The following is a 17,576-nucleotide window of genomic DNA, read 5'->3' as shown; positions in this document are numbered from 1 at the left end:
TTTGGCTTTTAGATTTATTTTAACTACATTATTGAACGTTAGTCAAATATTTCGTAATTTTACTTTTTCTTGTTATTTTTGTCTCTCTCAGGTTCTGACTCTTTTGTATACCAAGTACACGAAGTCAGGGTGAACCGCTTACTTCGTACGATCCAGAGTTGAACCGAACTTTTCAAAGAATGAACAATCAAGGAATTCCAGTTAATCCTATTGGAGTAAATCTTGGTGATGCAGTTGAGTTACAACAGCCAAGAGTAGCTGATAGGGAAAATAGGGGTCTAGTTGAAAATCAATTGGGAGATGCAGTGAAGGTGCATGGTCCACCAGTCCCACAACTGCATGACAACTACAGGGGCAACGTCAATATTGTTGACTCTGATGGACCTCTAGTCTTAACCTCTTTACCTCTGGGGCACATATTTGTGGTAACTAGTAGTTTAATGCAGATGCTTATTGCGAGGGGCTTGTTCTCAGGGTTGCCATCGGAGGACCCACATTCTCATATAACCAAGATAAGGGTGGTCTGCAAGAGTTGTGTAGGTCGACCAGACTTGGATATGGATGTCATTGGGGATTGCGAGTGTTCCCTCTATCACTAACAGGTGATGCTTCTATATGGTTCACTGAGCTTCCTTATAACTCAATCTATACATGGAACCAACTGAGAGATGTGTTCTTAGCAAGATATTATCCACTGTCCAAGAAGCTCAATCACAAAGATAGGGTAAATAATTTTGTGGCATTGCCTTGAGAGTCTGTGAGCAGGTCATGGAACAGATTCACTTTGTTCACAAGAGGTGTTCCGGATCACCTTATTAATGATGAGTCACTGAAGGAATATTTCTATCGAGTTCAGGATTACAACAATAAAGTAGTGCTTGATACTATTGCTAGAGGATTATATGGTGAGTGCACATACGCACAGATTTTAGAAAACTTGGAGAAGATTTCTCGCAACAATAAAGCATAGAGAACTAGGAGGTCGGATACTGGGATAAACACATTTGTCGTTCATGCTACGAATAATCATTTTGCAGAGGAGATTCATAAGGAGATGGCTCAGATGAGGACCGAGTTGGGGTTGGTATTGAAGCATATGAGCGGAGGTGCAGAGAAAGTAAATGCAGTAAATTACTTGACTAGAACGCCACCACCAGCTGAAGAGTGTTACTACGAAGAAGATGTTTATGCAGTAAATGATCAGACGGGAGGTTTCCGACCTAACGCTCAAGGATCCAACACGGAAAATTAGTGCCAAGGTCAAGGAAACCAAGGTCAGAGCTATGGTAATTACGATCGAGAGGGTCAATATGTCCGGGATGGAAACTTCAATCGCGACAACAACTACAATTGGAACAACTATGGAAAGAAAAATGATTGGGTTGGACCTTATGTTTCCCCTCAAAATCAGGAATCTGGTACTAGGGAAGCTGGAGGCAATCTGGCGCGTATTGAAGATATGATGCATAAGATGATGAGAAGGTTTGATGCAACTGATGAGAATGTGAAGGAGATGAGAAATGACTTGTCTGGTATAAGTCAAAATGTTGATGCCCATACATTGTCAATAAAGCATCTAGAACAGCAGATGACTCAATTGTCTACTAAAGTGAATCCACGTCAACCTGGCACTCTTCCTAGAAACACCATCCATAATCCAAAGAATGATGGTCATTTTATGACAGTTACTACTCGAGGGGGTAAGCAAACCATAAATCCATTTATGTCGTCTGTGGTGGATACAGAGATGAGAAAATAAGATGATGTGGTAGAGGCTAGAGAAGAGTCTGATACGGCAATATAGTAGGAAGTAGAGATATCTTAAAAAGTGGTTCCCATACCTAGACCTCCACAACCTTTTCCACAAAGGTTAGTGAAGAAGACTGAAGATGGTAAATATCACAGGTTTATTAGTATGTTGAAGCAGCTTTCTATCAACGTTCCTTTGATAGAAGCTTTGGAGAAAATGTCTGGGTATCAAAGTTCATGAAAGATATGGTGACAAGGAAAAGGTCTGTGAGTTTTGAAGATGATGATAGATTGCAGCATTGTAGCACTATTGCTACAAGATCTCTTGTGCAGAAGAAGGAAGACCCTGGTGCTTTCACGATCCCATGTACTATAGGGTTGTTACACTTCGCTAAGGCATTGTGTGTTATTGGTGCTAGCATCAACCTCATGCCATTATCTATTTACAAAAAGTTGGGCCTAGGGGACCTAAAGCCCACTGCAATGAGGTTACTAATGGCCGATCGAACTGTGAAGAAGCCCATTGGTGTACTCCATGATGTGCTAGTGAAAGTGGAGTCTTTCATTTTTTCGGCAAATTTTGTGATTCATGACTGTGAGGTTGATTTTGAGGTTCCCATCATCCTTGGGAAACCATTTCTTGCCACAGGGCGTGCGTTAGTTGATATGGAAAAGGGACAGATGATGTTCAGACTGAACAATGAAGAAGCAACTTTCAATATTTGTAGGTCCATGAAGCGGAATGGTGAGCTTCAAACAATATCTGCTATAACCTACAGAGTGGAGAGTGGGACATAAATGCAAATTGAAGAGTGACTAGGTGTTGAGGCATTAGCAGCAGTTATGATGAATTTCGATAGTGATGGTATTGAAGAGTATGATGAGTTGGTATCCGCACTCGATAGGTGTGAATATCAGTCCAAACCAAAGAAGTATGAGTTAGACATAAAGAATCGCGAGTCCCCACCCGCAAGACCATATATTATGGAGGCACCGAACTTGGAGCTTAAGGCTCTACAACCGCATTTGAGGTATGTATACTTGGGTAGAGAGAATACTTTGCCGGTCATCATTATGGCAGATTTGAATGCGAGACAAGTAGAGTGCTTGGTGACTGTGTAAAAGAGGTTCAAGCGAGCTATTGGGTGGACTATTGCAGATATTATCGGGATTTCTCCCGGTATTTGCTCTTATAAAATCCAACTCATGCCAGATCATAAGCCCAGTATCGAGCACCAGAGAAGATTAAATCCACCTATACAAGAGGTAGTTAAAAAAGAGATCATCAAGTGGCTGGATGCGGGAATTATTTACCCCATTGCAGATAGTAGTTGGGTATGTCCTATCCAGTTTGTGCCTAAAAAGGGTGGTATTATTGTGGTTCCAAATGAAAGAAATGAGCTTTTTCCAATGAGGCCCGTTACTTGATGGAGAGTTTGTATGGATTACCGGAAGTTGAATGTGTGGACAGAAAAGGACCACTTTCCTATGTCGTTCATTGACCAGATGTTGGATAGACTTGCAGGAAAGGGTTGGTATTATTTTCTTGATGGGTATTCAGGCTACAATAAAATTTCTATGGCTCCAGAAGACCACCTTCACTTGCCCTTATGGGACTTTTGCATTCAAACGGATGCCATTTGGGTTGTGCAATGCTCCAGAAACCTTCCAGCGCTGTATAATGTCTATATTTTCTGATATGGTGGAAGACACTATTTAAGTGTTCATGGATGATTTTTCAGTTGTAGGTGATTCTTTTGATCNTTCCAATGAGGCCCGTTACTGGATGGAGAGTTTGTATGGATTACCGAAAGTTGAATGTGTGGACAGAAAAGGACCACTTTCCTATGTCGTTCATAGACCAGATGTTGGATAGACTTGCAGGAAAGGGTTGGTATTATTTTCTTGATGGGTATTCAGGCTACAATAAAATTTCTATGGCTCCAGAAGACCACCTTCACTTGCCCTTATGGGACTTTTGCATTCAAACGGATGCCATTTGGGTTGTGCAATGCTCCAGAAACCTTCCAGCGCTGTATAATGTCTATATTTTCTGATATGGTGGAAGACACTATTTAAGTGTTCATGGATGATTTTTCAGTTGTAGGTGATTCTTTTGATCGTTGTTTAGATCATTTGGCCGAGGTGCTTAAAAGTTGTGAAGACTGCAACTTGGTGCTGAATTGGGAGAAGTGTCATTTTATGGTTAAAGAAGGTATAGTGTTGGGTCATCGAATTTCATAGAAAGGTATTGAGGTTGATAGAGCTAAAGTTGAAGTAATAGAAAAGCTTCCGCCACCCATTTTTGTAAAAGGTGTTAGAAGTTTTCTTGGCCATGCAGGTTTTTATAGGAGGTTCATCAAATATTTCTCAAAAATTGCACATCCGTTGTGCAAAGTGCTCGAGAAGGAGTGTAAGTTCTATTTTGATGATGCTTGTCTTAGAGCATTTGGAGAGTTGAAGGAGAAGTTGGCTACTGCACCTATCATTATTTCACCGGATTGAGGACAACCGTTTGAGGTAATGTGCGATGCGAGTGGAGTGGCGCTTGGTGTAATATTGGGACAAAGGCGAGAGAAAATTCTTCACCGTATTTACTATGCTATAAAAGCTCTAAATGTGGCCCAGAAGAATTATATTGTGACCGAACAAGAACTTCTTGCGGTGGTTTTTGCATTCGAGAAATTTTGATCCTACTTGCTTGGTACTAAGGTCATAGTGCATACTGACCATTCTGCATTGAGGTATTTGATGGCGAAACAGGATGCAAAACCCAGATTGATTAGATGGATATTGCTGCTGCAAGAGTTTGATTTTGTGGTAAAAGATAAAAAGGGGACCGAAAATCAAGTTGCTAATCAATTGTCCAGATTAGAGAAAGAGGTTATGCTAAAGCTTAGAGATAGGGCTGAAATTAATGATGCTTTTCCAAATGAACATGTATTGGCTGCTTCTCATGATTTGATTTCTTGGTTCACAGACTTTGCTAATTATCTGGCAAGCGATATTGTGCCTCCTGCTTTTTGTTTTCACCAAAGGAAAAAGTTTATGAATGATGTGAAGAAATTCTTTTGGGATGAGTCTTACTTGTATCGTAGTTGTGCTGATGGGATTATTCGTCGATGTGTGCCCGAAGTTGAGATGTTGAGTGTACTTGAAGCATGCAATTCGTCGCCTGTTGGTGGGCATTATAATGGTATTTGAACTGCACATAAGATTTTGCAGTGTGGGTACTACTAGCCTACCATCCACCAAGCTGCTCATGATTTCGCCAAGTCCTGTGATCGTTGCCAAAGAGAAGGTGGGATTTCAAAGAGGCAAGAGCTGCCTATGATTCCTATATTGGTGATAGAGTTTTTTGATGTATGGGGCATTGATTATATGGGTCCATTTGTGAGTTCATATGGGATGAAGTATATTCTCATTGCGGTTGATTATGTATCGAAGTGGGTGGAAGCAATTGCGCTCCCCAACAATGAAGGGAAAAGTGTCACCATATTTTTGAAAAAGAATATCTTCTCCAGATTTGGTACACCGAGGGCTATTATTAGAGATGGAGGTTCTCACTTTTGTAATAAGTTGTTCAAGGCACTGCTTGAGAAATATGGTGTCCGCCACAATGTAGCCACTCCTTACCATCCACAGACTAGTGGGCAAGTTGAAGTGTCCAACAGAGAAATTAAACAGATTTTGGCAAAGACTGTAAATGCTAATAGAACAGATTGGTCAAGGAAGCTTGATGATGCTCTATGGGCCTATTGCACTACATACAAGACCCCCATAGGTATGTCTCCTTACCAACTTGTATATGGGAAGTCTTGTCATTTACCGATAGAGCTAGAGCATAAGGCGATGCGGGCAATGAAGAAGCTAAATTTGGATTGGGGAGCCGCTTCAAATCAAAGAATGAATGACTTGAATATGCTTGATGAGTTCCGCCTAAAAGCTTACGAAAGTTCAGCCTTGTACAAAGAAAAGATGAAGCGGTATCATGATCAAAGAATTGAAAAGCGTGAATTTGTGGTTGGTGATCTTGTGCTTCTATTCAACTCTAGGTAGTGCTTGTTTCCAGGCAAACTCAAGTCTAAATGGACTGGGCCATTTTTGCTCACAAAAGTGCTCCCTCATGGAGCGGTTGAGCTTGAGAATAGTGAAGGAACAAGCTTCATGGTAAATGGGCAAAGGATCAAGATCTATCTGGGAATTGCTGAAAGTGTGCAAGAAGTGATTGAGGCCTACAATCTTGATGAAGTCTGAGTAATCAAGAAACTTGCGTCATGCCGCGACGTTAAATCAAGCTCTGTTTGGAGGCAACCCAAGATGTACAATCTAGCCAACGATAGGTTTCTATTTTCCATTTAGTAGTTTTCTTTGTTTAATTGCGTCATTGTATCAATTTAGATAGGTGTTTTAGTTTTTTTAGTGTTGGCTAGAATTAGCATAGAGTCCGTGTCTAAAAAATGTCCATAAAATGTAAAAAGAATAGCCTATTGGTTGCTACATGTGCAGGTACACCATGAAAAATCTACAGAAAATGGTCTGGTGCAGAGGTCTACGGACCCCATCGACGGTCCGTCGTTCAATCTATGGACCGTGGATGGTGTCCGTAGACCCCAGGTATACCTCTCAATTTTTCTAAGTGTAAGGGTGATCTACGGTCCTCATCTACGGACCGTAAATCGACTCATGGACCGTAGATGGGGTCTCGTGAGTTCAAACCCTAGTTCTGTTTGACCAGACCCAGACCCCTCATTTAAAAACTCCCCTAATTTAAAATCACTTCCACTTTCCTCCATTCACTCTCCAACCGTTTCACCATCCCATAACCTCCCTAAATCACTCCATAACTCCCCCATAAAATCATCCCTTCCATTCCCCCATAATTCCCACAATTCCTTTCCATTTACGAATACAACTCATTCCATATTCCATAAAAGGGTACGAGGTTGGGTTAGTAACGAAGAGGTGATTCCTTGGTCTTGCTAAGCTTAGTGTCTTCATGCAATCACCCCACTCCAAGTTGCTTGTAAGGTAATAGACTTTCACCTCACTTTGAATTTCGGTCCATAGATTGAATATAGAAAGTCGAAGTTGGGTCTTGACCTTGGGTAATTGTTAGATGAAATTGCATGATAAAATTGGAAGTAACAATACCCTTGGAACGATAGATAGTGATTGTGGCCTTGTTGTACGTGATTATGAGCCTACATGTAAGTTTCGACCTAGGGTTACAAAGTTTGTCTTAAATACTTGTTCAAATGATTAATCGGAATCCTGAGAATGACAAACTAGCATGATTCAATGTTGAAATGCTTTGTTAGACTAGGATATTGTTGAAAATAATCTAAGATGTGAACTTGCAAATAAAGATTGGTTGAAACCTGGCACAGATCGCATCCATGATACCCCGTCTACGGACCGTAGATTGGGTTCGTGGGTTGATGCACTTGAAATCTCACCAAGTGTGAAACCACGGATGTAGACTACGGTCAATAGATCAATCTACGAACCGTTCTGTACATCCAATGTTTCCATCTGTGACCAATAGTGTTGGTCTTTTGATCCACAGAAGGGTTCCACGGACCATAGATCAGTCTAAGGACCGTAGGTCTCCTCCGTGGATGACCACTGTAGCCTCTGTCTGAAATTTTCTTAGGACTTTGTTACGGTTCGTTTATAGTTCTAAAAGTTGTTTTTGTTTGTTTATGGTTAGTTTTGGCACTAATATTGCTTCCACAGGTACGATGGCAAGCTAGTCACCTACGCAAATCAGGGCAAGTCAAAATATGTTGCTCCTAGCTTCAGGTTAATTGATCAGGACACGGACAGGGAAAAAGATCCAATATACATTCTTCCAAACAAAAGGACTTCCCCCACAGCATCCCGAGCCACCAGAGGCACCTCCAGAAGGTGATCACCGACGTAGTCACTGTCTCCCAGTCTGATGAGGAGCACACACTAATCGGGTCACCAACTAGGGCTGCTTCCAATTCAACTACTGGGTCTACATCTGGCTCAGAGTATGCCCATGCTTCGGGCTTTGAGTCCAGCCATGCTTCAGGGTTCGAGTCTGCCCATGCTTCGGGGTCCAAGGCAAAGTCAGCCACAGGGTCCAGCCAGGATGACCAAGCTGCCTCGTCTGATGAGGCCACTAGCTCGGAGTCTGTACCAGCACCAAGGAATGAGGATCCTACTCTAGTGGTCGGCGAGCCCAACAGATGGTGTGTTGAGGGCCAATGGCAAATTTATCGGGATGCCAAGATGAGAAATAACAAAGGGAAGATGGCCCGACTTATTACAGAGGAGCGCAGAGTCCTCACGGGGATCTTGCACACTGTCCCTGACATCCACTGGCTTTTTAACCTTCACAAGTGTGATTGGATGGCTTGAGACCCTAGGACTTATAGTGAGGAGATTGTGCGAGAGTTCTACGCCTCATATGCTGCCACTTTCCATGGCTCAATCTCCAAGAGGTCAAAGCCCATGGACCAAGATCCTCTCACTTCCACTGTGGTCTGGGGTTGTCTGGTGGACATATCACATGACACCATCAGCCGCTTTCTCTATGGTCCGACCACAGGTCACTCTTGGTCACTAAACACAGCGGAGCTTGAGTACATATGGGACATCGTGCGGAGCTATGCTTTCCAGAGAAATGCTGAACAGCGAAAGGTTGTAATACTATGGTTGGCTAAGTACATTGCTGCAGATGGCGAGCTTGCAGAGTGGGTCGCCGCACCTCGGCTAGGTATCCGAAAGGCCACATTGAATTTTGTGGCCAAGTTATTCTGGTTGTTGGTGCGTAATAGGGTGTCACCGACAAAAGCTNATTGCTGCAGATGGCGAGCTTGCAGAGTGGGTCGCCGCACCTCGGCTAGGTATCCGAAAGGCCACATTGAATTTTGTGGCCAAGTTATTTTGGTTGTTGGTGCGTAACAGGGTGTCACCGACAAAAGCTAATAACCAACTCACATGGGACAGAGAGATCATGGTTGTAGCACTAGTAGCAGGAGTGGATATTGACTTTGCCCGCATGCTGCTGGCAGAGATTCACGAGAGGGCATTCAAGACCTCCACTACTTACCCCTTTCCATGTTTGATTTTCCAATTGTGCAGGGACTCTGGCATGCCAATCTGGCATTGTGATAGTTTGATCCACCCTACAGGGACATTGGATATAGGCCTCATTCGAGATGAGGCAAATGTGGCAACACCTCGCAGAGAGCCCCAGATTGAGGTACCTCCCCTGGGCGCAGATCTTGCAGACACGGTGGAAGAGGCATAGGGCGGTGATCCCATTATACCAGATCAATCTGATACTGTCTCGGCCTCCTCTTCCCAGGCTGCTAGTATGGCTCCTAGTTCATCCTGGTCCACACCACAGTTAGGAGCTACTGTTGTCCCGTTGGCCAAAGTACAGATCCAGCCTTGGATACAATACAAAAGTTGATAGTTGAGTCCGAGGGCAGAATGGAGCGCAGGATGGAGGGCATGATGGACCGGAAGGTCTATGCAGTAAATAAGTGTTTTGATGCCTTTGAATTGCGAGTCCTCGAATGATCAGCCCCGGCCATAGATTTATCCTCTTTGCAGGCTGAGTTAGCTAGTCTCTAGACCGACGTTGATGCCATTCTTGCCGCCCCTACAATTCAGCCTCAAGCCGTACCTACTGCACTGGCGGATGATACGGTGTTGGATGCTTTATTCAGTGAGACCGCCGAGGAGGAGCTTAAGCCTACACATTCCAAAGGTAAGAGGCACCATTCTAATCGCACTGAGGAGGAAAAAGCACAAAAGAGACAGTGTAGGCAAGAGAAGGAGGCCATGAAGGCCTTGATTCTAGATGAACAATTGCGCCAACAGAGGGTGCATGAGAGTGTTACAGGGGCATCGAGTTCTGCCCCAGTTGTAGAGGTCCTACCTGTTATGAGGGACGTTGTGAGCACCACTTATAGTGCTATGATGGATGATGTGGACACTATTGAGAGTGACCCTACTATTGCTCCAGCAGGCTCTGGGAAACCGAACCCACCCGCTCGTGCATGATTCGTCGGCGCTATGCACCACAGGTTTGCTTTACCCAATCCACTATCGTTTACTGTTCTTGTATGCATTGGGGACAATAGCATCTATATTTGTTGGGGGTGGGGTAAATTGATTGTGAGTGATAGGGTGAAGTCTGAGTAACCCAACTCATAAATCCTCTCTTGGGGTTTTCTTCCTTGTGTTCTTTTTCCCCAAGAGACTATTTAATTTCTGTTAAACCGGCATGTGTTAGGATTGTATGTATAGAATCATGAAAAAAATTGAAACATGATTGCTTATAAAAAATATAACCCATCCAAATTTTTTGATGTGTGCTAGAATTGGTAGGCTAAGACAAGTTGAATGTGTCGGCTCTGAGTATGACATGTTAGTGAATCAACTTAATGGCATGACTTAAGCTGAAACATGAACTGGGTAATCTGATAATCTGATAATGAAACTATGTGCCAAGTGTGTGTGAGAATAGTGATTGTTCAAACATTTATTGTGCAAAACTAGAACTTGCCCGGTTAGTCCTGCTAAGACAATTCACTTTAGAAGCTAGGAGGTGATCATAGGCCCTTGTTCTGATAAGTCCACAAATCGCCTAAATGAAAAATCCAACCAAATGAAATAGATGCTACCTTTGATCCAAATGCTTTGAGCCTAAAATTAGACCATTTCTTTCTAAACCCCGAACTCACCTTCCCATAATCTACTATGTTGGTCCCGGTCCCTCCTCGGACATGTGCACCTCATATTAGGTCAAAAGCCTAAGTTGAGGGTGGCTAATGTAAAAGGTAACTTCAATCTTAGCCCTGACCCAATATCGGGTATTGTGCACCTCAACCAATGGAAAATCCATAAGTTAAGGGTGGCTATGAAAGAGGAAACCGAAGAAAAAATGGGTATGAAAAGAATTTGATGTTAAAAGAAAGAAAAGAAAGGAATGGATATGACTTGTTGAAAGATGAAAAAAAAAGAGCATAAAATGCAAGAAAGAGATAAAAGTGAAAAGTAAAAAGATTTGAAAAGCCTAAAGTCACATCCATGGTTAAAGAAAACCAAGGGAAAGAAGGTAAAACGGTAGGATGACATAAATAGGGTAGAAAGAGGTTTGAAAGTCTAGCATAATGTCAAGGAGGGCAGAAAGTCACTAAAAAGTACCCAAATGTACCACACCTGATCCTGAGCCTACGTTACAAGCCAAGAAAGTCCTATAGTGATCCTAGACTCTAAATTGGGGAGTCTAAGCAGTGAAAATAAGGGCAAGCCTATGGTACTGAGCACTAACTGTACTTGAAGTTGTTTCTGAGTGTGAGTGTTGAATGAATCCTTGTACTCAAAGTCATAGTCATTGTGTGAAATAAAAGGGGTTTCGTTTGAAGTGAGGGCACTAGTTGCATTTTCGGAAAGTTGGTACTATGATTATAGTAAAACAGTGTATGTTGTGTGTTGTTGGTCGATTGTTGTCATGGTTTGATCCACATAAATTAGCTTGTCGAGTCTAACAGAACAAATTTTGCACCTGGAAAGTGAGTGGGATATAGAGCCATATGATTGCTTGTGCTTGAAATGTTTGCTTCTATACATGTGTCATTTAGAGTCCTAGTGCGTCGCTTGAGGACAAACAACGAATTTAAGTTGAGGGTGTTGATATACCGTGAGTTTACGGTGTTTCTAATACATTTCACTTACAAGTTATGTGTGTCTAGGGCCTTTTTGTATTAGTTTAATTGTTTTTATCATAATTTGCAGGAAATATATTCAGGCGCGGAATTAAAGAGACAGCTGAAAGAAGTGCAGAAAAGGAAATCTATGGAGGTGATCTACAGACCATAGGTCCATTGACGCTCTGTAGATGGTGGTCGTAAATCAGAAGCCAAGGCATGGAAGACAAATCAGGGAAATCTGACCAAGTGTGGAACCATGGTGACCATTGACGGTCCATAGATTGATTTACGGACCGTACTATTGATCCGTAGAGTGGGACTGCGAGGGTTCCAGTCCCTGATTTTGAAAATTCTAAGTGTGGAGCTACGGAAGGGGATTGACACACCGTAGATCGATCTATGGTCCATACTGCAGTTCCGCCATTTGCTTCAGAGAAGCTGATTTTTGGAAGTTGATATATTTTCTAAGTCCTGGCTGATGGAAGGGACTCACAGACCGTAGATCCATTGACAGTCCGTGAGTCAGTCTCGTGGAATGAAGATGCGTGCCTGTAACAAACTTTCCTAATTTTGTATCCCTTTTAATTTTGGACTTGTTTTCTATAAATAGGGCATGTAAACCTCGTTTTTGGGGGTTAAACATTATTACTTTAGTTCTATTTTGTGACTTGGGATATTATTCTTGCAAACCTAGCAATTATTAATTTCCTAAGTTCGTTTTGAAGATTTTGGTGTTGCAATTCAAGTTGAATTTCTGGATTTNGCTACGGAAGGGGATTGACGCATCGTAGATCGATCTATGGTCCATACTGCAGTTCCGCCATTTGCTTCAGAGAAGCTGATTTTTGGAAGTTGATATATTTTCTAAGTCCTGGCTGACGAAAGGGACTCACAGACCGTAGATCCATTGACGGTCCGTGAGTCAGTCTCGTGGAATGAAGACGCGTGCCTGTAACAAACTTTCCTAATTTTGTTTCCCTTTTAATTTTGGACTTGTTTTCTATAAATAGGGCATGTAAACCTCGTTTTTGGGGGTTAAACATTATTACTTTAGTTCTATTTTGAAACTTGGGATATTATTCTTGCAAACCTAGCAATTATTAATTTCCTAAGTTCGTTTTGAAGATTTTGGTGTTGCAATTCAAGTTGAATTTCTGGATTTATTATTCTTCTTACGTAAGTTCATAATTCTTTCATCTAAAATAATGAATTGTGTTCATATGATTATGGGTAACTGAACTCCACAACTAGGGTTGTGGGAACCATGAGCGATTAACAAAGTATGACTAGTAAATAAGCAATTCTTGAATAGTGTTTTGCATGCATTGATAATTCTTTCGTTTAGAACTCTTTTTAACGAATGCACATGTTAGAACTCATCTTGTTGCTACTTGTCGGACCAAGGAGGTAATCAACAAGAAAAGAATTATCAACATAGATTTAGTGTGATACTATCTAATAGGCTAGTGTCGATTGGTGCAAAGTAATAACTAAGACAAACATCGATTATGATGTCTAATATGAGGTAAAGGTAAGGGTTAGTAAATTATACACACGCAGCTGGACCAAGGTGTGGGGTGAAATTCTCTAGATACCGGACCAAGGATTTAGAGATACCTAACTTATCACTTTGCATGTAGTACATTAGGAAAGGATTGCTATTACTAGGATTACCGTGTTATGAGCTTGTGGGGAACACGTATATCCTAGTTATTTCTCTCTTCTTGATAACAACCAAAATTGAGTTTTGATTACTGATTACTTATTAAATTCGTACAATTTGTTTCACAACCCCCCCCCCCCTTTTATTACTTGTTTCTGGAAGTAATTTGACTAATCGAATATAATTATTGGTTAAATTAATGTCTAAACCATTATCCTCGTGGGATCGACCCCAACCTACAAGTTGGGTTCTTTACTTGATAACGACTGCTTATGCTTCTTTAGGGAGGTGTAATTTGAGCGTATCACAACACACTACAAACTATTTCCAACCACACCCGGGCTACCTGATTAATATTAGCAAAGTGGAGGGTAGAATGCCTCCAGTATCCTTTTTTCTCTCCCACCTAGCAGTCGATTCCACCCCTCACAATGTATGACATATATCTCCAAGGGGGTTTTTCTTTCAACCTATTGAAATCAACAGCATCACAGTTTGGGGTACGCAATAGCAGAAAATTTCACATCCTTACCCCGGATTGGCACAGTTTTATACTTAGTTTTGGTGAGCCAGTTCGCATAAAACTCCCGAACCAACGACAAATTACGATCCCCCGGATGTTCAAATATAAACCTTAGGCCCAAAGCTGTCACAGTATTGTAAATTATAGGAAATTTTGATTGTAAGCGTACCTCATTCACATATTCATCACCCATGTACTTAGCCTCTTTCTAGCATTCAAACCATTCCCATCCATATCTTTGTACAGCTTTTTTCCCAAATTTTTGAACTGATTCCTGGCCACTAGAAGACCCAGAAGCTTCGCCTTTCTGATTCCTCTTGGAACCTGCTCCACTTGCAACATTTTTGTCTTTTGGTGCCATTACTACCTAGTAAGAAGAAAGAATGGAGAAAAGTAAAAAATTAGAAATAAAGGGGGGGTCATGTGGCAGTTAGGAGGTGAATGAAGAAGAAGGAGAAAAGTGTAGAGAGAGAGTTAAGAGAAAGAGTTGGAAGGTGGTGAGTATTTATAGAGAGAGTGGAAGAGGAAGAGTTGGTTTCGGGAAAGTGAAAGGCTTAGTGGTGGAATTGATAGGTGAACTTTAGGACTAATGGTGGAATATGGGAATTTAAGGAAGAATTATAAAGGAAGAAAAAGAAGAAGACTTGGAGAGAATATGGGGTGTGGGTCGGTGTATTGTGAAGAAAGTGGGGGAAAGAAGGTGATTTTAGGGATTTAAGAGGGTGGGTATAAGTTAGAACCGGGTCGAACCCAAATTGGGTCGACCCTTCAGGAAACTGCACGCAAGCGCGATGAAGGCGCAATGCACCAGTGTTGTACCATTGGAGGAGCTCTGATGTTCAAGACTTGGCGTGCTGCACCACACAGTGCGGCATGGTCTCCACTCTGAAGTTTCCCTCCTAGCGCGACACGCCACTCAGAGCGCCAGGAGTTGTGCTCTGAAGTTTTAGGCCAGGCGCGGCACGCCTGCCTGTGCACCTGGCTTCAGTTATATATATATTTTTTTCGTTTTTCACTATTACAAACTAAGTTACAAATAATGAAACATCCTATCTAGCTAAAACTAATAAATAAAAATACTTCCTAGATTCTAAGAATTAGAACTACGCTAAAGAAAAACATCAAAATCCAAAAACGAACTACCTATCTATTACATATTGTTCACGGGTTGCCTCCCGTGTAACGCTTGATTTAATGTCGCGACACAACTCAACTTGGATCATTCATCATTTAGCTCAAGATCCTCCAGATCACAATCCGCATCTTCCCCAAAAGAATGCTCAACTATTTGCTCGTCCACTAAGAACGTTAGGGTTTGTGCACCTTTAAGTTCCACGGTACCATGTTGTGTCATCCTTACCACTTCAAAGGGACCACTCCATGTAGATCTCAGTTTTCCAGGGAATAACCTTATTCTAGAGTTAAAGAGTAGTACCTTTTCTATCGGAGTGAAAGTACGACGAACTATGTGTTTGTCATGCCACCTTTTTGTCTTTTCTTTATAGAGCTTGGCATTCTCATACGCATGGAGCCTGATCTCCTCAAGTTCACGTAGTTGATTCACTCTCTTCCTACCGGCTAGCTCGGGGTCCAAATTCAACCTCTTAATCTCTCAATAAGCTTGGTGTTCTAATTCCGCCAGAAGATGACATACTTTACCAAACACTATGTGATAGGGAGAAGTCCCTATGGGTGTCTTGTAAGCAGTCTTATACGCCCACAACGCATCATCTAACTTCTCAAACCAATCCTTTCTCTGTGCATTCACTGTTTTTTGCAAAATATGCTTCACCTCTCTATTTGAAACTTCCACTTGGCCACTCGTTTGAGGATGGTAAGCTGTAGCAACCTTATGACGAATACCATACTTAGCTAGAAGAGTTTTCACTAGATGGCTAATGAAATGCTTACCTCCATCACTTATAATTGCCCTTGGAGTGCCAAAGCGAGTGAAGATGTGCTTATTGATGAACTTAATCACCACCCTTGCATCATTCGAAGGAAGAGCGATAACCTAAACCCATTTACTCACATAATCCACAGCCACAAGAATGTATTGGTTTCCACTATATGGCAGGAAGGTACCCATGAAGTCAATACCCCACACATAAAAAATTTCCAGCTCCAAAATGTTACGTAGTGGCATCTCATGTCTTCTTGAAATAGTACCCAACCTTTGGCATTTATCACAACCCTTCACAAAAGCAATAGAATATTTAAATAACGAGGGCCAAAAGAAACCAGATTGTAGTACCTTGTGCACCACTCTCCTCCANACATATTGTTCACGGGTTGCCTCCCGTGTAACGCTTGATTTAATGTCGCGACACAACTCAACTTGGATCATTCATCATTTAGCTCAAGATCCTCCAGATCACAATCCGCATCTTCCCCAAAAGAATGCTCAACTATTTGCTCGTCCACTAAGAACGTTAGGGTTTGTGCACCTTTAAGTTCCACGGTACCATGTTGTGTCATCCTTACCACTTCGAAGGGACCACTCCATGTAGATCTTAGTTTTCCAGGGAATAACCTTATTCTAGAGTTAAAGAGTGGTACTTTTTCTATCGGAGTGAAAGTACGACGAACTATGTGTTTGTCATGCCACCTTTTTGTCTGTTCTTTATAGAGCTTGGCATTCTCATACGCATGGAGCCTGATCTCCTCAAGTTCATGTAGTTGATTCACTCTCTTCCTAACGGCTAGCTCGGGGTCCAAATTCAACCTCTTAATCTCTCAATAAGCTTAGTGTTCTAATTCCGCCAGAAGATGACATGCTTTACCAAACACTATGTGATAAGGAGAAGTCCCTATGGGTGTCTTATAAGCAGTCTTATACGCCCACAACGCATCATCTAACTTCTCAGACCAATCCTTTCTCTGTGCATTCACTGTTTTTTGCAAAATATGTTTCACCTCTCTATTTGAAACTTCCACTTGGCCACTCGTTTGAGGATGGTAAGCTGTAGCAACCTTATGATGAATACCATACTTAGCTAGAAGAGTTTTCACTAGATGGCTAATGAAATGCTTACCTCCATCACTTATAATTACCCTTGGAGTGCCAAAGCGAGTGAAGATGTGCTTATTGATGAACTTAATCACCACCCTTGCATCATTCGAAGGAAGAGCGACAACCTAAACCCATTTACTCACATAATCCACAACCACAAGAATGTATTGGTTTCCACTATATGGCAGGAAGGTACCCATGAAGTCAATACCCCACACATAAAAAATTTCTAGCTCCAAAATGTTACTTAGTGGCATCTCATGTCTTCTTGAAATAGTACCCAACCTTTGGCATTTATCACAACCCTTCACAAAAGCAATAGAATATTTAAATAACGAGGGCCAAAAGAAACCAGATTGTAGTACCTTGTGCACCACTCTCCTCCACGGTGTCCTCCATATGGGCTAGCATGACAACTTTCAAGCACTTTTGAAACTCATATTCTGGAATGCATCTTCTCACCATCCGATCCACACCTTGCTTGAAATAGAACGGTTCATCCCAGATATAGAACATAGCATCATGATTGAGCTTTTTCTTTTGTTAGGTGGTCGCACCCGGAGGGTAATCTCCACTTACGATCAGATTCACAATGTACGCATACCAAGACACTTGAGAGATATCTTGTGCCATCAACTGTTCATCCGGAAACTCTTCCCGAATTTGTTCACCTTCATTCACATGGGAAAAAAATCCTCTAACCTAGAGAAGTGATTAGCTATTTGATTTTCAATACCATTTTTGTCCTTAATCTCAAGGTCAAATTCTTGGAGAAACAATATACACCGAATCACCCTTGGTTTAGCATCCTTCTTGTTGAAAAGATACCTAATAGCTGCATAGTCAGTAAAAACAATCACCTTAGTACCTACCAAATATGATCTGAACTTGTCGAAGAACACTAGAGCTAGCATCTCCTTCTCAGTCACT

The sequence above is a fragment of the Solanum stenotomum genome, chromosome 9 (assembly GCF_019186545.1).
Source record: "Solanum stenotomum isolate F172 chromosome 9, ASM1918654v1, whole genome shotgun sequence".
NCBI lineage: Eukaryota > Viridiplantae > Streptophyta > Magnoliopsida > Solanales > Solanaceae > Solanum > Solanum stenotomum.
The sequence above is the reverse complement of the archived record's forward strand: the minus strand, read 5'-3'. Positions refer to the sequence as shown.